Consider the following 21542-nt stretch of genomic DNA (forward strand, 5'->3'; position numbering starts at 1 on the left):
ATCAGCAGGGCGCAGTTTATAGAATTTTCTTCTCTCAGCAGGAATCTGAATTTATACAAGATCACATTCAGAATTCCTTGATGTCAGCAAGATGGGAAATATATATAAAATATATACACATATATGCACATATATACATTAGAAGCCCATTAAAAACTTCGGCTCTGGGGCAAAATGAAGCCACATAGCCCTCCCTAGAAGTAAAAACATTCTCTGTGGTGGAAATTAGCTTGATGACAAGGAAAAGCTACAAGTTACATCCACATTCCCATAGAAGAAGGGCACCACCAGTGTGGCGTTTGTCACCAGCCAGAGCACCCGCCTAGGTTAGATTTTCTCTGAGAATAGCCATGTCACAAATGTGCTACTAAGAGTCAGAAGAACTGGGCTTCAAATTAACGACCTTGTCCTCTACCAGCCTAGTGACACATCAGGAAATATCTCTTGGCCTCTGTTTCCTCAAACACACAGGAGCAGAGACATATGAACTGTCCTCTAAAAAATGCCAGTACTTGATTAGATGATGTCTAAAATCATTTTCCATTTATAACATCCTGTTCTGAAAATAGGAATCATTTTAACTCCTAATAAATAAGTGTAGGTTAAAAAAAAAAAAAACCCCAAACTGCCAGAGTTCTAACACAAAACAAATGCTCCTTGAGTCTGGAACGGAGGCTAACGTCACACCAAGGCTCGCGACTTCCAAGCCAGGGTCATTCATTCCTTCTTTTACTTAGACAGTCAATAAAATGTACTGAACATCTGCTATGTACCAGACACTTCCCTTGAGCATGAGTGAAGCTCAGAGAGAGGGTAAAAGATTTCAAAGCCAGCGGCTCTATAAACAGGTGGGAGGTAAAGGGAAGAGTAAAGAAAAAAGAGAAAAGGAGTATGTTAGCACAGTCCTTCCAGAACAAGGGTCCCAACATTTTTCACCATAAATATGTATGAATTTATAGAGTACTAAGAGTTGAAAAGGAACTAGAAGAAGGTGTGCTTATTTTTTTTTAATAGGCTTTGGTTTTTAGAGCAGTTTTAGGTTCACAGTAAATCTGAACAGAATACACAGCTTTTCCTGTTTTCCTGTATAGCCTCACCCACACACACGCACAGCCTACCCCATTATCAACATCCCCCCTCCACAGAGTACATTAGTCACAATCGATGAACCTACACTAACACACTTATTTTTTCAACAGATGAAATTCACATGTAACACTGATAATCAAAATATAAAACCACCATTTAATCTTCAGGATGTTTAACTAATCTGTTTCTCTCTTTCTAACCCAGCCCCTCAATCCTTAAGGAACCAGAGAGGAAAGAAGACTCAAGCTGCTTCTGAAAATCTGGTAATCAGCTGGTAGGCCCACAATCAGGGGACAAAACTCCTTTTAGTCACTGGAGCAACTGTTAACAGTGACGACTGCTCTTGGGGTCCATGGTTACTCTCCGAGATTCTTCCCCCCAACTCCTCTCCCTCCCAACTGCTCCCCAACACACACACATACACACACACACACACACACACACACACACAGAGTCATTCTAGCTCATAAATCCTCTGTAAGATCTTCCTTTGACCAGGAAGTTGGAGACCATTTTCTAAGGATTCTTTTAGACCTTTGATTATCCTAACTTAGGACATGACCCCAAGATGTTCCCATGAGTAGGGACTACTAATAGTGTAGGACAATAGTGTAGGGACTCTCAGAGCTCGGAGGTAACATACCTCCCACTAAAGGATATCATGAACTCTTTGAGTTAAACAACCCAATGGGCTAAATCTTCTTGGAGTCATTGTTCAGATGCAGGTATTGAGGCTACCCAGTTAACAAGTAGCACAAGTCTCAACAGGTAGGATGTAATTTGGAAATCAGCTTAGAATAAAGATGGCCAGCTGGTGACCAGAGGGTCCTATCAGCCCACAGATACAGTCAGTTGGCTCACATAATTGTTTTTAATGCTACATTTGATTATTCCCTCTAAGATATCAGATTTCCCATTTCTTTTGAAAACTGGTAACACATGAGGTTGACATGCAACAATCGGCTAGAGCTAAGGACAGGGCAGCTGACTTGATTAGATGGAGACTGTCCTCTCTCCAGTCTGCCTCAGTCTCCAGCCCCCAACACACACACACACACACACACACACACACACACACACACCTAACACACACCACGAGGCTCCGTGAATGCACACACAGTAAATGGGAAGGCTTCACTCACTATGTAAACAGTCTGGCCCTTGGTCACAGAATACACCCTGTTCTTTGCTTATCCTGAACCTCAATCTCAGAGTGGCTACACTTTTTAGTTCATCATCCACCAACCTCCCACCTAGAGTCAACTGTTTTTATCTGTTCATTCTCACTCCTTTTCAAAGTTCTCTTTTCTGTAACTAGCATTGTCAGCTTCTAGCTGACTTTCCACCATGGTCCTTCCCATAGTGTTGAAACACTGAGTAAATGCGCCACTCATCTCCCAGCCCTGCTGTCATTGTTCAAGAGAAGAGTAGGTGTTCTGAGGGGCTGGCTAAAGGCCATGAGGCTGTCAAGTTCTTGTGAAACTAGATTCATTACCATTTACCTATTTTATCAGTCATTTTGTACCCTCCAGACCCAGAAAATAGCAAGTAAAATAACCTATGCAAAAGAAGATTTCAAAAGAATACTTTTTCCTCCTAAATTAGCAGACATGAGGTATTAAATATTAAAAAGTATCTAAAATAAGGCAGTGTTCAATAAAAATCTTTGCATTTATCCCACCTTCATTATATTATTTCTGTATCCAGAAGAATGATCTGAAAAATAACAGAGAAATGTAGTTTCCAAGGCACTGTCCTTGCATAAATTTTAAAAAGCACTGTTTGATATACAAAGATACTTTTAAAAGAAAAAAATGTATTATATTAAATAAGCATAATCTTGATCACTATATATTAGGTGTTATTCCATAGAAATACAGGAAGAAAGGCTACAGCTGAAAAGGTCAAGAGTTGACAGAACTGTTTATTGCTAAATTCTCTGTGTAGCGGCCTCATGTGATCCTTTATGTAAATTCATTAGGTAGCTGGTCTCAGTCTCCATCTGCCTTGCAAGGAATTCTGCTCATTGGCTAATAATGCTCTGGCAACATCCTTACCCGTGTTTACTATACATTAATTCACTCAAAAAGTAATTAGCAGGCCTAAAAGACTCAGTCCTGAGAGTCATGCTGACGTATGAGATATAGCCATCTAGTTTTTGCGTTTTAACAAACTATTTTCCATGGCATCTGGCTGAAGGTATGGCCTATTCTAATGTTTATGACTCATGTAGTAGAGGCAGGACTGTTACTGAAATAAGTTCTAAGGACTGAAATCTAAGCCATCAAGCCCCTGGGCTTCCCAGAAGCTCCAAATTATCTTACCGTGTGCTCCTCTGCCTTTGGCTATCATAAAACACTGCTGACTGTCTTCCCCCTTAACTAATATTGCTTTAACCTTATTTAAGGATGCTGCTTAAAATTAGCTTTGTATATAAGTAGTTTAGAGAGCAATATAAAAAATGAATCAATTGTTTTGGATAAGTGAATGCATGAATCGACTGATAAAAGGCAAAGAAAATTGGAGCTTCTTAGTTTTTAAAAGCATCCTTCCATATAAAAACTAATGAATGCTCACTTCATCTGGTCTCATGAATAAGGATTTAAAGTCAGACAAGAGAAGTGTCTGATTATTAGACAACAATCTTCCACATTAATGGAAACAAGTCAAACTAAACTCTCAGATAATATGATAGCTTTTTCTATCTTTGGGAATATATAAACTATCAATTCATGCTGAATTCAGCTGTGAAAGGATGCTTGGCCTAACATTAGGATTAATTAGTTATCTTTGCCTGAGCACATGGTGACTTGCTGGAGGATGGGGATGAGGAGAGAGATGACAACACCACAGGTAATGATGGTAGAAGTTCAGTCCAGGATTTGAAACATGCCATAAGTAATCTACAATGTAGATAACCTACATAAAGAGTAAAGATAAATGACTGAAAACAGCTAGCTTCAAATTTAGCAAATTCTATCAGATTCCGCTACGGCATAGTTTGCTCAAAGCTACACTTTTGGTCACAGTATCAGGGAAGGAAGTTAGCAGTACTGAAGACACAATTCACGAACACAGTTTGGCTGCAGTTGGAACAAAAACAAGATGCTCTTTTAAGGAACTGACATTGCAGAGACTTGATGATATTCTAGGAAATGAACATGAGATAATGTTTTCAAAATAGCACCATGATAATGTCAATGAGTAATTTCAGTTCTTATCACCATATTATGTAGTTCAGGGCAGTACTGATATTGTAGCAAGGAAAGGTGTCAGTATGTTTTAAAAGAATTGACGCTTCCCTCCCTCGCTCCAAGGAAAACAGCTGACGATGGATAAAAACTTTACACTGCTCATCGTGGGGAAAAAAAAAAAATCTGAAAACAGGTTTTGCTGTTTCTCAGCAAATAATGAGCCAAAGATCTTGACCCATCAGCATACGTATGTCCAGCTTTATCATCAGAGGGAAAGTCATGGAAAACAGGGCCCCCATATCATTCAAGCTGGAAAAGGTTTTAAAGATCACTAGGCCAGAGCCCAAACTGACAGATGCCCAGAGATATTAAGTAACTTTCCTCAACTGCCCAGCGTATGAATTGCAGAGTCAGAGCTGTGGAACCCGGTCCTTGCCTTTCTCCTCTGCCTTGCGGTATTTCTCCACCTACTTAATCTATTTCTCCTCTTCTTTTATAAACAATATAGATCAGGGAAGAAAGACTGCTGAAACCCTTTTGCAAATCTGCAAAAGTAAAAAGCCACCCACCCTGGTCCCCTTTTCTCACCTAGCATTCCCTGCTCACATATTGTAGCTCCCTCTGGGACACTTTTCCACCCCTGCCTACTTCACAGATTTCATTTCTTCTTTGATGGTTTTTCCTACCCCCAAGCCAGAGTTAGGGGCTCAGTTCCTATAGCAACCTATTCAGACCTGTGTCACAATATTCACTACCTTATTGTTTTCTAACCTCTGATAACCCTTCTATCTCTTACCACACCCACAACACTGTGATCTCTTGGAAGCAGTGATTTTGTCTTACTTACCTTTGCAGATGCCATTAAGCCCAGCACTTAGCGAAGATCAGTAACTGTTTCCTGAATACATAAATGAATGTTACAAAATATTTTTGGAGCTTTTGGAAAAAGCAGACAGGCAAAGTTGCATGATGATACAGGATAATATATGTATGCTTATATAAATATTTTTCAAATTGCAGAAGATCCATGATTGGGTGCTATCTAGTTTCTGTAATTTTTCTTTTTTAAGGGAGCATGAAAGGACCTGCTAATTCCCAGACAGATACTTAGCAAACTATGCCCATAGTTTAAAATTCAAGTTAGTCTCTGCCTCTCCCTTCACAGGCTTCTCTGCCCCAAATGCTCTTCCCTCCATATTTGTTCTTGATCCATCCATTTTCAAGGCTCAGCTCAAACACTAGCCCCCCACAGGGCTTTCCTTGACCCCCTTGGTGACCTCAGGGCCCTTTATCACACCTTCTTCTGAAGTCTCACAACATTGTAGCTGTACCTCTTTATTGATTGCATTCTGTTTATTTAAGTGGATATTTTATCTCCTCTCCCCCAGTAAGCAACCTGAGGGAAGGGTATCTTTCTTTATACCCTGAAGGTGTCTAACACAGAGCCCTGCCCATGGCAGGTCCTTGGTAAACAGTTTTTGAATTGCTAAAAGCTTCCCTCCTTAAAGACAGCAAGCTACAAACAGACAAATCTTTACCCACAAAATGAGGAGGAGATCTTTCCCAGCTGGGCTGGTCCATGACTTAGGTAGCTACGTGTGTGAGCACCAGCCAGATCAGTAGGTGAAGGAGGACAGGGTAGAGATGTGAGCCTATCATGGGGGGATTTCTCAAGGCAGATAGATAAGAAGAGCCCCTAACCTGGACTACAGGGCAGAGAAGACTTCCTAGAAGAGATGACCCCTGAGCTGAAGCGCAAAGGTTGAGTTAAAAAAAAGAGCAGAAGGGGTGGTCAAATCAGAGGGGGCAGCGTGGGCACAGGCCTAGAGGTGAGAAGATAGGCCCTCTTTGGAAATGCAAGAAGTTGGAATGTAGAGTATCAGATGGGGAATGACAGACAAGGAGGCTGAAGAGGTGAAGACCTAATCAAGTCATACAGGGCTTTATACACTGTGTTACCAAGCTTCTTTCTTTTCCTGGAGGAATGGAAAGCCGTTGAAGGATTTCATATGATCAGGTAGCAGAGTGGGAAGTAAACTGGAGGGTCCTAGGCAGGAGGCGGAATGACCCACGGCTATGGCAGTCATCTACGTAAAATGAAAGGAGCTTCAAAGAAAAGAATGTGAAAAGTGGGCAATTAATATTGAGATAAATATCAGCTGGTGATCTATTAGAAACAGGAGAAAAGAGAACAGGGAGGGAGAGGAAGACATCAAGGATAATTGTGAAATTTCTGGCTTGAGTAACCAGGTCGTGACATTCACAAAGACAGACAAGGCAGAAAGTAGAGGAAGTTTAAGTGGGAAGATAATGGATGAATTAAGCTAACTGAGTCTGAATTGTCTAAGGGATGTCAAAGTGTCTGTCCAATAGGAATTGGCTACATAGACCCAGATCTCAGGAGAGAGATTTCAGAGCCAGAGATATCTATTTGGGAGTCCTTGTAAGGTGATGGTTGAATTCATAGGAATATATGAGATCATATGGGGAAAGTACATAGAACTCACGAAAGGCTTAAATTCAAGGGCAGATAAAGAAGGAAGACCTTTGGAGGAACTGAGAAATTGCAATCAGAGAAGTAGGAGGAAAACCAAGAGAAACCAATTCATGGAAGCTGAAGGATGTTTCAAGAAGCATGGCGTGGCCAACACTGTAAAATGCTGCAGAGATATCAAATGAAATAAAGACTCAGACCATAGCCATTGCATTTAGTCAGGAGGTTTTAGTGCCCTTGGAAAGGAAAACACTATTTCTGAGGAGTGACAGAAACTGAAGTCAGGCAGTGGGTTAGGGAGTAAATGGAAGTTCAAAGTGTGGAAAAAATGAATGAAGAGATTTTTTAGAAGCTTGGTTTTAAAAGGAATGTGAGAGATGGGACCAAAATCCAAATGAGACTCAAGACTGAGGGTAATCACGCACGCACGCGCACATGTGTGTGTGTGTGTGTGTGTGTGTTATTTGGTTGGTTAGTTTGTTTGTATAGTTGAGAGAGCCCTTTAGTGTTTATGTCCTGAGAGCGAAAGAGTCAGGGAGAGGCTAAAGATACCGGAGAGGGAGGATAAAAATGGAGGGCGTTCCCTAAGAAGCTGGTGGAGAGGGACCAAGGGTGCTGAGGGAAGAATTAGCCTTAGATAGGAGGGAGAAGGGACACTTTTCTCAGGACCAGCAGAGGAGGGAAGGATGGATGCAAGTACTAACAGGATTATAGGTAGTTAAGGGTACTAGTTAAGAGACTTTTTCTGTAAATCCTGATCAGCTGTCAGGAATGAGAGAGTTGGTCACAGTAATAGAGCAATGGTTTCAAAAGCAATCACAGGACCTGGTTTCTTCAAACAAACTATACGTATATGTATATAAAGAAAAAAAGAGAAAAGGAGGAAGAAACTTTACCTTAAAAGAGACTTAACAGACATGTCAACCAATCACAAAATATTGACCTTATTTGGATCCTGATTCAAACAAACTTTTTTTAAAAAGTCAAAAGGCAACAAGGAAATGTGAAAACTGCCTGTACGTATGTCTAGTGGTATTAGAAAATGACTATTAACTTTTTACTGAGATAATGCTATTGTGCTTAGTTTTTTAAAGTGTCCTTATCTTTTAGAGTACATACTGTATTCACAGATGAAATAATATGATGTCAAAGATTTGATTTAAAATAATTTGGTGGTGGGATAGAGGCCATAATGGAACAAGACTGGTCACGAGCTGAGTAATAGATATTAGTTAGGACACTATCCTCTATGCTTTTATGAATGTTAGCAATTTTCCATAATAAAAATGTTTTTAAACCAAAAATACATACTTTTAAAAGCCAGAAGAAAAAAATAAGGCAATTGTGGGGAATGAAAGTGATAACCCAAGACACATAGAAAGATTAATATGCAGCATTGTAAGTCTGCCTAAAGTTGAACACAATCAATTTGTTGCAACAAAGCTGAGTGACTTTTTTTCCTAGCAGCCTTCAGAGGGCTTGATGTGAAAGTGAAGAAGCTGCATTGGTACAGGGTAAGGATCTTGAAGGATATGACAGCAGAAGGGATACGATGGTATTGACTAGAGAAAAAGTGAAGCATTAAGCCATCATCCTGTCTAGGCTGGATAGGAAGGATGTGAAAATATGGAAGTGACTGACACGGTAGGGACAAAAAGGAACCGGAAGTCTTGAAGAAAATGCACAGCTGGAAAATGGAGGTGAGAAAGCTGGAAGAATTATGAGCCTGTGGTTAGCAAGCCAGTCTATGGAGTTTAAGATTTCAGCTCTGGGTGATGACAAGGTCAAGTGTAATTGTAAACGCCTATGAAGTGCCTATGTAAAAGGATGGCTGAAGTGGGATGGAGGTGAAAGTCAAATAGAATTAAGACAGTTATGAAAGTGTAAGGTTGGGTGTTGGATGGGTCCTAAAAGAACACCAAAATCTCCCATAAAGATGAGGCTCAGTTATAAGTTCTGTAACAATAAGGTCTATGTCTCTCTTTTTAAAAAAATTAACATACACCCAACATTGAAGACAGTGCCTGGACCAGAGAAGATGCTCCAAATAGTTGTTGAGCATATGAATGGAAGGACTATGTCACTAACTCTTTTTTTTTTTTAAATAAATTTATTTATTTATTTATTATTTATTTTTGGCTGCGTTGGGTCTTTGTTGCCGCGTGCGGGCTTTCTCAAGTTGCAGCTAGCTGGGGCTACTCTTCGTTGTGGTGCATGGGCTTCTCATTGCAGTGGTTTCTCCTGTTGCGGAGCACGGGCTCTAGGTGCACAGGCTTCAGTAGTTGTGGTGCGGGCTCTAGAGCGCAGGCTCAATAGTTGTGGTGCACAGGCTTAGTTGCTCCGCAGCATGTGGGATCTTCCCCAACTAGGGCTCAAACCTGTGTCCCCTGCATTGGCAGGCAGATTCTTAACCACTGCACCACGAGGGAAGTCCCATGTCACTAACTCTTTAACTTAAAGCCTTCAAGTTTCTACTCACCACTGGTTAGCTGGTTACTTGGGAGTGGGAGAACGGCATGGAGAAAACAGACCAATGAATATGCACCAAAGCAGGATTCATAGAGCAAAAGAAATATTAAAGGAGTTAAAAGTGGAACCTATGAGAAAAACTCAAATGAGTTCACTCCTTTTATAGTCATTTATACCTGAACTAATATATGAGCTGTGGTCGAGTTAATAACTATCTATGAGTGTACGAAAGGATATTTTAAGGGAGGGGAAAACAAGAGAGGATTGTTTGCCTAGTGCCCTGCCCTGTTGCTGTCTGGCTGGGACCTGGCTCAAATGGGAGTTGATCTGGATCACACCAGCCTGAGGTCATCTCCGGTTCATAAGCCAGTGAGCAGGGCAAGGAATCAGGCCTCTAGGAACCCTTGTAACTGTAACTGAGTAGAATAAACTCCTCACCCTGCAATTAATCTGCCCGCCTAGGAATCTCAGGATCAAATTAGAATTTTTGAGAATATAGTTGTCTCTTATAATTGGGAACATAAACCACTATCATTCAGTCTCTGTTGATTCATTTACTCAACAAAGACTGAGAAATAAAATAGTGGTTTAAATTGAAGACTTCCCTGGTGGTGCAGTGGTTGAGAATCCACCTGCCAATGCAGGGGACACAGGTTTGAGCCCTGGTCTGGGAAGATCCCACATGCCACAGAGCAACTAAGCCCGTGTGCCACAACTACTGAGCCTGTGCTCTAGAGCCCGCGAGCCACAACTACTGAGCCTGCGTGCCACAACTACTGAAGCCCACACACCTAGAGCCTGTGCTCCGCAACAAGAGAAGCCACCGCAATGAGAAGCCCTCGCAACGCAACGAAGAGTAGCCCCCGCTCGCCGCAACTAGAGAAAGCCCGCGGGCAGCAACAAAGACCCAACACGGCCAAAAATAAAAATTAATTAATTAATTAATTAATTAATTAATTAAATTGAAGACGATTTAGAAAAGACTTAAAAAAAGAAAGTGAAAAAAGAATTAAAGCCTAAGTCAGCTTACAAATAAAATTCTTATTAATGATAATCTCAAATACTGAGTGAGTTTACCACTGGCCACACACTAAGTCATGTGCTTTACATAAATTCTCATGTCACCATCATAGTAGTCCTGTGATCCAGGTATTACTAGGATTCCCATTTACAGGTGAGGAAACAGGGTAAGAGGTTAAATGACGTTTCCAAGACTACCAGCTAATATGAAACCAGTCCAGGTCTAGCTGACTCTAAAGCACATGCTTCTAACCGGTACTCTAAACTGCTTTACTAAACCCTGGAAAGGCAGGAAGGGAGTAAGTGAAGCCTCATGTAGACAGACTTGAGCTACTAGTGATGAAGGATCTGAGACTTTGAGGAGTTAGGAATGTAAGGTAGAAGAAATTTTTACAGTATCTCTCTGGTCTCTGCTCTCACATTCATGTAATTCATATTTTCAACAGAGAAAGGAAAGGCTGCGTCAGGGACACGTTAAGGGCAGGAAAAAAAAAGGGAAAACCGACAACAACAACAAACTTCCAGAGATCATTTAGGCCACTGCCTATCAGAAAACAGAAAAGGGAGGAACTCCTAAAGTCCTTGAGTCCCTATTTCCCTGTGAATGAAACAGACTAGTATGTAAATAAGAGCTTTGCATAAGCCAGACATTCTTTCAAGTCCAGTTTATCTACCGTATGAGTCACTTCCTTTTTAAAGCAGGAATTAAAAGAGATAGAGGCATATAATCATTACCTAGCACAAACTTTTTTTTTTTTTGAGTTTTAAAATGAATTTATTAAAGAATGGTCTTAGGAAGGCCACATTGTTTGATTTGTCGTAAAAAGAAGTTCTGTTTCTTCATGCTGTATAATAAAGGTAATGTAAGAAGGTACAGAGTTATAAACTTCTTTCTACTGGAATTCTCTGATAGTACGGCACAGTGCAGTCACTTCTGCAATGCTAGAATAAATTTTTAAAAAGTCTCTTCTATGCTTCTCTTCAAAAAGCGATGAACAATAACAGGATGGCATTAAAAAGCCTTTTTTTTTCCTATTCATTATGTAGTATTGGAGCCAGTATTTTTATCATCACAGGCTACAATTTTCACTTTATCCACTTTAATAAGTTCTGTCACCTCTCCGAATTCAAATCATTCAATACAAAAGTCCACACATCATCACAGAATCTGTACATATTTAAAGAGCCCCTGAAATTGACTCTGTTCCTGACCCTCTGTGCCCATGCTGAATTTATAGCCTTATCAAACTGAAGTACAACTTGAAGGGCAAGTTGGGGGGTAATCTGTTGAGACTGTATAAGCTCATTGAGGCTCTCCTGAAGACTGTTTCCCAAAGTGGTATTTCTGTACAACTGATATGCCATGGCTTAGGAGGGAGAAATTCTTTTTTCTTATTCAGGCTTGCACTGATATGTCAAGTCACTGATCCACACAATCTTAATAGACCTTTTCTTCTCATTCAGGTAGCAAAAAGGTAAAGGGCTCCTCCTTGGACAAAACGACAACATCATTTTGCATATACTGTACACACAGCCTGACCAGTTCCTATCCTTATTGGCAGAGAGAAATGAACAAGTAAGATAAACAGGCAGATGAGATGATAGAAGAGGCCACAGCCCGTTAACCTGCCACTTACAAAGGAATCTGAATAACAAGAAGCCTTTGACTGACTCATGAAATGTTTATCTCCTCCAAAAGGAAGTTTAACCCCACGTTATCCACTAGAGCAAAGATGCTCATAAACCTTTGGAGGAAGTCTCAGAGTAGCCTAATGCCAGAAAAAAGGAAAAGGAAACAGCCACCCCTTCATTCACAGATAAAGGCTCCGCCTTGACCTTTCAACTGAAAAACAAATATAGTCATATTCTGTGATGGCACAAAAAGTAAACAGGAAAGCGACTGGCCTCTTTCCCATCTTAATGCCTACTGTAGATCTTGTCCCATCCCTGCAGTATATTTATCAGGGAAGACTTTTTTTTTTTTTTTTTAGGATTAAAGATTCAATTTGAAGATTGAAGCAGGGAGGAAGGAAGCAAAGTTAAGTAGAAACTGAAGCACATTCCCATTGCCTCGGGAATTCCAGAACCCTAATCCATCCTTCCTATATACCCCGCACGTGAAAATGTGTCCAGAAAAGCCTTAGATTCACCCAGTTCCACCAGCGTCCACATTTACTAACATGCAAAGCTAATAAGAGCCACCAGCACCAACGTTTAGAGGTCTTGGGATGCCCTACATAATACAACAAAATTCTATTGAGCATCTACCATGTGCTAAGCACTGTTCTGGGTGCCAAGGTTACAATAATAAGCAAAATAGATAATTTTTCTGTTCTCGGGGATCTGTGGTCCAATGGGAGAGGCTGACAAGTTAACTCTTGGTTCCAATGCAGCATATGCTAAGTGCTATAATTGTGGGGTGGGAGAACAGGTTCCTACGGGAGCTCAAGAGGGAAGGGGGTCTTCTCAGGGGACATAATATCCAAGCTGAAACCTAAAGGATGAGTAGGAATAAAGAAAGGATTTCAGGGAAGGGAATATGCAGGAGAAAGAGGAAGCTTTGCCTGGGTACACAGAGAACTTGGAATGCCTCAGATCCACCCCATAAAAGAAACAAAACCCATGTCAACTAAGAACAAGGTGTTTTCCTCTTTTAGTGTTTCATCAATTAATCCTCCTTGTGCTTTATGAGAAAAACCCTAGCCTTTGCTCTCTAAACAGGAATTTTCCCTCACTTTGCTTATCAGGTAATTTGTGAGCCTGAAGTCGACAGCCCTTGAGTAATTAGATTTCACAGTATTGGGAAGGTTTCTCCATCCTTAAAATTCTTCCTGACTTATTTAATGTTTCTGAATGTACTGTTAGGACTAGATAGGTGATTATTACACACACAAAATGAATGTAAAAGTACATACATAGGAACAATTATGAAAACAATAACAGCTAACATTTATTACATGCATACTCAGCACCAGCCACTTTTTCTAAGTTATTTATGCACATTAAGTCGATTAATTCACACAATAGTAAATTCTACTGATATCTCTAGTTTGCAGGTAGGTTAACTGAGGCACAAAACGTTTAAGCAACGTGTCCAAGGTCGTACAGCTAGCAAGTGTAGAATCAGGATTTGAACTCAGACAGTCTGACTCCAGGGTCCATGAGTTTATCTGCAATGCTAGTCAATCAGGGCGAAGATGGAAACAAACTTTGCCTCACAGTTCTTTCTACCTCTGGCCAGTTCTGTGTGGGCCAGAGCTGAGCTGAAAACCTTTCTACCAGGTATACCAAGCAACACAAACTATCCGCGGTTCCACCTGTTAAATCCTAAGGCTGAAAACTTCTGAAATGTCCAGACTCCTCCCCAGATGCTTTGAGCTATGTTACGTCTGTTGGGAGCCCCTATATTCTTTCACAGAAGAGAGCAATTTCTGGTCATTTGGGACTGTTACTTCAGGATGACAGTGATTACATTCATCAAGTCTCTGACACTGAGCTTGCTAAAGGTGCCTTTTCTGAGGAAAACTCAAAACAATCTTAAGCCATTCCTAAGTCTTTACCTGAGGAATTAAGCTGGCTAGTTCTACTGTGGGAAAGTCATCTTTAAATAATTTGTGTACCACACAAAGAATGACTTCAAGAAAATATTGTAAAAAAATTTTTCTTTCCTTTAGTAAAAAGTGTTCTAAGTTGAAGATTTATCTGCCTACCCACAGGAAAATGAAGCCAGCTGATTTTTTTTAAAGGTACCAGTTACAGGCCATATGATTCGACATGAACAAAATACTGAAACATCTAAAGGGATGAGAACTATAATTTATCCATATCATTATTTTTCTATTTAGAATTTAGTGTCGTTTTATTAATTAGAAAAATGAATCTGGGGGAAAGGTTTTAAGAATACTTATCAGTTTGGTTTTGGCTGCAAGTAACAGAAACCCTCCTCCTCAAAGTTGCTGAACAAAAGAGAAACAGAGGCATCTTTGGCTGATGGTAGAATCTAGCTTTGTGGATTAACTTTGAGCCCTTATGGGTCTTTATTATTTTCTGTATATTCAGCTAGGAATATATATTGCTGTTAATTTTTTTTTTTCCCCTAATAGTAGTTGTCAAAAACAAAAACAAAACCTGACCAACTTTCTTGAGTCCTAGGAGTCAATAGTTCTCAGATCATCATTTCTATTTTTCCCAAATAGATCAAAGCTGGATGAGAAGCCTCAGTAAAGAACTATGTAAACATTGCTTGTTTAAGATAACCAGGCCTCTCCGCTAACATTAGATAACCCCTGCAGAACTAGTAGAACTTTCTTGTAGCCATAAGCAGCCCTAAAGGCAGGTAGAGAAACCATTATCAATGGGTTTTATGTAGCCCCTATTCTGAAGACCAAGAGAACACCAAAACCCCAGGGGTGGGTGGTGGTAGGAATGATTCTAGAAACTGGTTTTGACAATTTCAAATCCCAATTTTTTCTAATTTTAAGATTTATCTTAAGATAAATTTAAGATATTTCATTAAGATCAAAGGTTTTTCATTATACTTATTTACAGTTCCTTACTAGTCAAAAAGGAAACAAATAATAAACATCTTTATCTTTAGGGAGCTTTTAACAACAGTTTAAAACAGTTTTGTAAATCTGTTTGTCCATTTTAAATTGTTACCACTTAGATGCCTGAAAACTTACAATACCAGGGATGTCAGCCTTAAAAACACCAGTAACTGCCATATTGGTTAGTAAAGTAATGTTAAAAATATATATATATCTCAATTCTATCTTTTTACTTTTTTAACCAACTCTAATTTGTCATTCATAGGAGTACATATAGAATTTCCCTCTTGCGCTTAGATTTTTAATATGTACATTCTCTCTTCTTTCAAATACCGGTTGATACTCCATTGGAAACAAGTTGCTGAAGGAACTAGTACAATGAGGGGCATAATGCTTACCCCAACTTTTTTTTTCTTATCCCAACTTTAAACAAAGGCCACGCCACACACAAAATAGATTGGGGAGCAAAAGTGGTGAATACCACTTTCTAAGCCAAACTCAATCCACTTGTTACTTTCTATCATTACCCACTGCCCTCAATAAGAAAAAACTTCCTGGCAGTCCATTTATGCGAACCTCTAAGCAAGAACTGAAGGGCTTAACTGCAGAATGAGTATTCTAAAGAAATATATATTTCTATGTTTATAAAAATTGTTCTGATTTTAAATATTGAAACATTAAGATAAACATTTGAAGCTCATTTGTCATGAGTTTTATTTCTAGCTTCCAGACAAGTTCATATAACAAGTACAAATGTATTTCCTTTCTGGGTATCAGGTACTTATTTCTATAAAGAGATCTTACCTGTCTGAACGGAAGAGACAGAATTGCTACAGTCCCAGATCTGTGTCTCTGCTGCATTTAAAGTGGAACAGTTTCTCATGCCTGTTTTTCTTTATAAGCAATTAAAATTATTTGAGATCATTCTGCATCCCCTAAATTTCAAAGGTGCAACTGTATATCACACCAAAAAGTAGTTAAATTCAAGTGGCTCATTATTCAAGGATGAGAGGTCAAATTCATTCAGGCAATGAACAACCAATTCTGGCTGCATTCAACTGTTTATGGTTTAGGTTATTTTCTTTTTTAAAGAGCTGATTTTCCTCTCAAACCAATTCAGTCTTTCTTCCACAAACCGTTTATAGGGGTAGATAAAACCTTTAACACAAAAGCCAGCAAAAATTGTATATATACAAGGTCTGCTTATTGACAATCAGTATTGAACTACATTAAACACTGATTTTTCTTCCATTTAGATAAAATTCTTAGATTGCTGTGATGAAGTCTCATTCGTTCTAACTTCCTTTACGAACGAGGACAGCCTTTGCACACTGATTGACATAAGGAAATAGTTTTGTTGGTGGTTTACAAATGCTTTTGAAGAATATAGGTGGGATTACACATGACGCCTCCACCAAAATAAATGTTGGTAAAATCATGACTCCATTCAGCATTAATCAAAGAGCAGTAGGGAAGTTACTGTGAGAAACCTTACTTAGTAAACAATAAGAGATCAAATTCCACTGTCAAAGAGCAACTTTTAAATAGTTAAAACATGATTCATACAAACATAGAATGAACACGTGTTAACTCATATTCAACTCATTGATGGGGGAGCCAGTGGAATGGCAAAGCTGGTTCCCAGGGCTTTTAAGAACCTGTGTGTTTGTAGAAATTTGTAAAAAGAGAATGTCTGAACAAAATTGCTACGTTAAATACAAAACTGGTTAATGTCCTACTGGATAATCTTTGGAGATATCTTTCTACCAGACATAAATCTACAAATCAACATATAACCCCATGGAGTCTAGGCCTTGTTGGTAGTAAATTGTGTGTTAAACAAAAGGTACTTTTCCTTGGTTAATTATATAATCCTTGGTGGCCTTTTAAACATTTCCCCAGTGTAACATTGATGGGACATGCTGTCCTCTTTTTCCCTTATTTCCAAGTTTGCGATTATTTTTCTTGCCACCTCTGAAGTTGTGCTTGAAAAAATAAAAATGAGATTCTAGCACTACATCATTAAGAGCCATTATTGAAAAGTAATTCCCAAATCTGGAAACACAAAATTTCTGGAAATGAAATTTAACTTCGTTTCTTCAGCTCTGGTTTGAAACAATGATTCTCCATCTTGTGAGTCACTGTTTGCCTCTTTTTTCTCTCCCTATTCTAGTAAAGACCTGAAAATTTCCTGGCAAAGCCATCTGGTTCTCCCCTCTGCACATTGGCACAAATTAAACAAACTGCTTTCCTATTTTAGAAGAAATACCACATTCTGCCACACTAACATCCAACAACTTTCACCTAAGAGAAAAATGCTTCTTTTAAGTGAACACAAGTCCTCACCCTCTTGCCCTTTCTATGCATTAATGGTCAGCCAACTACCTCTGTTAGTAGCCATTCTCCTTTGATTAGAAAGCCAATACTATTCTCCAAACAAAATGATCACCATGCCTTTAATGTCCTCCTATCTTATTTTCCAACTCCAAATTCTTTTGGGGGTCCCTTTTAACCTTTCCTGAACCTGACAGATTAAAATGCTCTCCTAAAACTCCAACAGATATTGAACCAAGAACCAAGTATTCCCACAAATACTGAAAGAAATGAGATTACATTTCCTTTGCGTATTTCCACCTCCTCTCAGAGTAAAGGATTTGACTTTAGTAGTAAACAGATTGAACGTAGGTAAAAGATGCAAAGACTCAGAAGAGGATTTAAATGAAAAACACATGATGATATCACGCATAGGCAGAATCTAAAAAAAAAAAAAAAGATACAATTGAACTTATTCACAAAACGGAAACAGACTCACAAACTTAGAAAACAAACTTATGGTGACCAAAGGGGAAAGGTGGGGGGGGGGTGGGGGAGGATAAATTGGGAGTCTGGGATTGACATGTACACACTACTATATATAAAAGAGATAACCAACAAGGACCTACTGTAGAGCACAGGGAACTCTGCTCAATATTCTGTAATAGCCTAAATGGGAAAAGAATTTGAAAAAGAATAAATATATGTATATGTATAACTGAACCACTTTGCCGTACACCTGAAATACAACATTGTAAATCAACTACAGTCCAGTATAAAATAAAAATTAAAAAAAAACAAAAAACCCACGTAATTAAAAAAAAAAAAAAACAGGTACAGAAGTAATTGCTTGGGGCTGAGGATTCGTCATTTATTGAATGTGTTGGGCTTTGGGGCGTTTTACTACCGCTCCTGCTCTACCTCAGGAAGCCACGGCACGAGCTGGAAGCGCCGGCCTCTGCCTGCAGTACGCTCTGGGTTTCCTCACACATGAGGACCAAACTGCAAGGAAAGGCCTAGAATGTAAATGTCTCATTAGCCTGAGTCTGGGCTTGCTGCCCAGTTCTGATTGGGTTCCCAGTGACTTCTTTTGGGCTTGGGGCCAGGACTTATTTTTATGTTAGATCTTGAAGAAATTTATTCAGTTCCCACAAACCTCATGGTACTGTGAAAACTTCAGATTCATCAGCAGCCGTCTCGGAGAGGGGTGTGAACAGAGAGGGTAGCCCGAAGGAGAGAGAAAGACAAAATGCCACAAAGATAGTTAATGAGGTATAGAGCTGTGCTCCTTTTGGTCACAACAGTCCAGGTTTTGATCAACCAATCTCCAGAGCTAAATTCCCACACCAGCTTGAAATAATGAGCTACCCAGCCTCCAAAGGAAAGCCCCCAGTGTTGGGGGCTGTGAAGGGACAGAGGACAGGGGACTTCCATTTGCTCATCACTAACCACATTCCCAACCTTGCACCTGGTACTTCAGTTAATTCATTCTTCAGGACAACCCCATGAAGAAGGACAGGGAACAAGAATCTTACAGCCACTATGTCATCAACCCCTACCCTCACTTTTAATTCCACTGACAAACACAGGCTATGCTTAAAATTTGGAAACCAATGACAGTACCAGAATTAACTATGTAACTTGAATAAAACCAGATTTAATTCTTCCTTTGCACTTGACTCCCACAGTCAAGTGGGAGGCTCATTAGTAAGGACAGAAATTCACCCCAAAGTGAACTGAATGTATGAAGGGCTATTCAGCATTCTTGGAGGACGAACGGTGAGTCCCACCTTTCCGCCACCGCACACCACCCCCGTGTCTAAGGGCACTGAATACATAGATAGCTATGGTCCAAGGATAAATTGTTTTTTCTCTCTCTTTTGGCCAGACTTGGGTTGAACAAGGACCAAGTTCTTGGTCACATGCATGGCCCTTAACCCCCAGGGGAAGGCTGACTGGGTTAGCTGGGGTGTAGTGAGCCCTCTTGGGTGAGCAGACAGAAACCACCTGTACTGGAGGGAAGAGAGCACACAACAGGGAGTCCAAAGCCACAGGTGATTTTGAAAAAGACATGAATTACGTTTTTTAACCTATGCTAACAAAACTCTAACCTGTGACCTAACAAGCCAAAGATATTGGAAGAATCTGACGGGAACAGTGAATTAAAAGCCTTCTTTGCTGCTATCTCTTCCCAGTGGAAGCAATGACCTTCAACATTCTTTCATTCATCCAACAGATATTTATTGAAAGGCTACTATACACTAGACATCATTCTAGGACCTGGGCAGCAGTGAACAGGACAAGAGCAATGACAAAAAGGTTCTTTGTCTTCCTTATTAAAGTAATATATGCATATTCAAGAAAAATTATAAACTGGAGATAAACTGAAAGGAGAAATCATTTGAATTCTCCCAATCAGAAAAAAAAAATACTGTTAACTTTGTGGGATATATATTCTTCTTTTCAATCTATTTTCAATGCAATGTGCATGAATCCATAAGTACATACATACTATTTTCCCCAAAATAATACTAAAATGTACATAATATTGTATCATGGCTGCTTTTTTCACTTGTCACATTGTTAGTCATATTTCCATATGTTACAGTCTGACTAAATGCTAATTTCCTCATTTCAAAAGCAGGAGTAAAAGCATTTTTTTTTAAATCCTACCCAGTGAGCTAGACTCAATAGATATGAGGCAGAGAAAAGGGAAGAGTAAATGGAGCCCCAAGCCATCCCCACCCCTGGGTTTCTGACCAGGAGAGAGCAACTGCTACCACTCCCACAGTTCCCAGTTGACTGCAAGGAAGCAGGTGGGCAGCACCCTGATGGCTGCAAGTACCTGCAGGCCCTGGTTCATAGCACTGGGTCCACCTGGCCCAGGCAGTGGAAGGACAGCAGTTCCATCAGTGGGTTTAACAACAGCACAGTCTGGAATGCTTGACCCTTGCCTCAGGTTTTACCTGGGAGGGAGGCCAAAGCTTACCTGGGTGTGGTCAGCGCTCTTAGGGAGAACAGCAGGGCAGGCGTGGGCTACTTGGCCCAGGTATAAGTAACCTGTAATTTCTTCCACATTATATGTTACTAAAAGCTAGTCACATCCTTATTATTCAGTTTAGCACTTACGCCTAAGTTCAATCTGTTATACTTTGGCAAAGTTGCACACTTAAGGTCTAAATCACTAAATAATTTAAGAGAAGTCTGGTGCCCAAAGAAAGAAAGCCTCCTGTCAAGGTGGGATTTGCTTGTGGGCACCAGGCTCACACAGGAAATTCCTAGGGGAATTATCCCAGGAACCACCCACAGCATCATTGACTATCTCTTATTCCATGGTATCAGTAAACCAAAGTTTATTTTATCAATTGTCTTTCTTTGAAAAATAATTTTTATCTTCTATTTTTTTAACCTTAATATTCCTGCAATGAATATCTGACTGCTAAATGTTCATTCACTTGCTTTATTATAGCCTACGATAAATTCTTTCAGGTAGAATTATCAATTCAAAGGGTATAAATATTTTTATGACTTTTGCAACCAAATTACCAGACAGCTCCCTCAGAGAAGTTGTACCAATCTTTATTCTCACTAGTCTTGTGTGGAGGTATTTAATTGCCTATAACTTTCTCTACACTGGGTATTACCATAAAACAAAATTGTTAATTTGATATGTGAAAAAAATAATTTCACTGTTTTCCTTTGTATTCCTCATTAGTAATAAATGAGGCTGAAGATATTTTTATATGCATGTTTGCTATTCACTTGTTTTATGAATTAACTATTCACATGCCTTGTGAGTGTCCTTTATACAGTAAGGATATTAACCCTTTGCATGTATCTACTTTGCAAAGAATGAGCTTTCATGATTTACATTTTATAGATGCCTAATCATTTTTGTCCTCTTTGCCCTGTAAGTCATTTAAACGATTTCTTTCTTCCCTTGTTGGCTGCATTTATGACTTTCCTAATCATATTCTAAAACCATATATTTTGAAAGAGCTCAGTATATAATCCATGCTGTAGAGGAGTCACAGGGTTGCAACAAGCAATTCTTTTCAATTTGTATTTTTAGTATCATGTTTTTCTTCTTTTTTTTTGACTGCAGTTGAATTCATATATTTTACTTTGTGATTCAGAATAACTTCTCTGAGTATATATGTCAATAGGCACATCTAAGTATGTAAGCAAACATATACAATATATAACATATATGTATACACCACTAATAGAAACAAAAATTTTATAAAACAGTACTGCCCTTAATACCTGCCATATATACTGCCATTTTCTTTTCTCTTAGCCTAGTTGAGACCCAGTTAAACTGATTTCATAAACCATTAATAAGATCCAACCCACAACTGGAGAAACACTGTAATAACTGAAGATGTTCTGGACCTAGGAAGAGATGTAAGCCGA

At 39.4% G+C, this 21542-nt stretch overlaps 1 pseudogene; it reads right to left on the reverse strand.

The window, feature by feature from the left end:
- Positions 1-11298: 11298 nt before the first annotated feature.
- On the reverse strand, positions 11299-11666 carry LOC132372621 (transcription initiation factor IIA subunit 2-like; annotated as a pseudogene).
- Between the last annotated feature and the right edge of the window lie 9876 nt (positions 11667-21542).

This window comes from Balaenoptera ricei, chromosome 10 (genome assembly GCF_028023285.1).
Source record: "Balaenoptera ricei isolate mBalRic1 chromosome 10, mBalRic1.hap2, whole genome shotgun sequence".
NCBI lineage: Eukaryota > Metazoa > Chordata > Mammalia > Artiodactyla > Balaenopteridae > Balaenoptera > Balaenoptera ricei.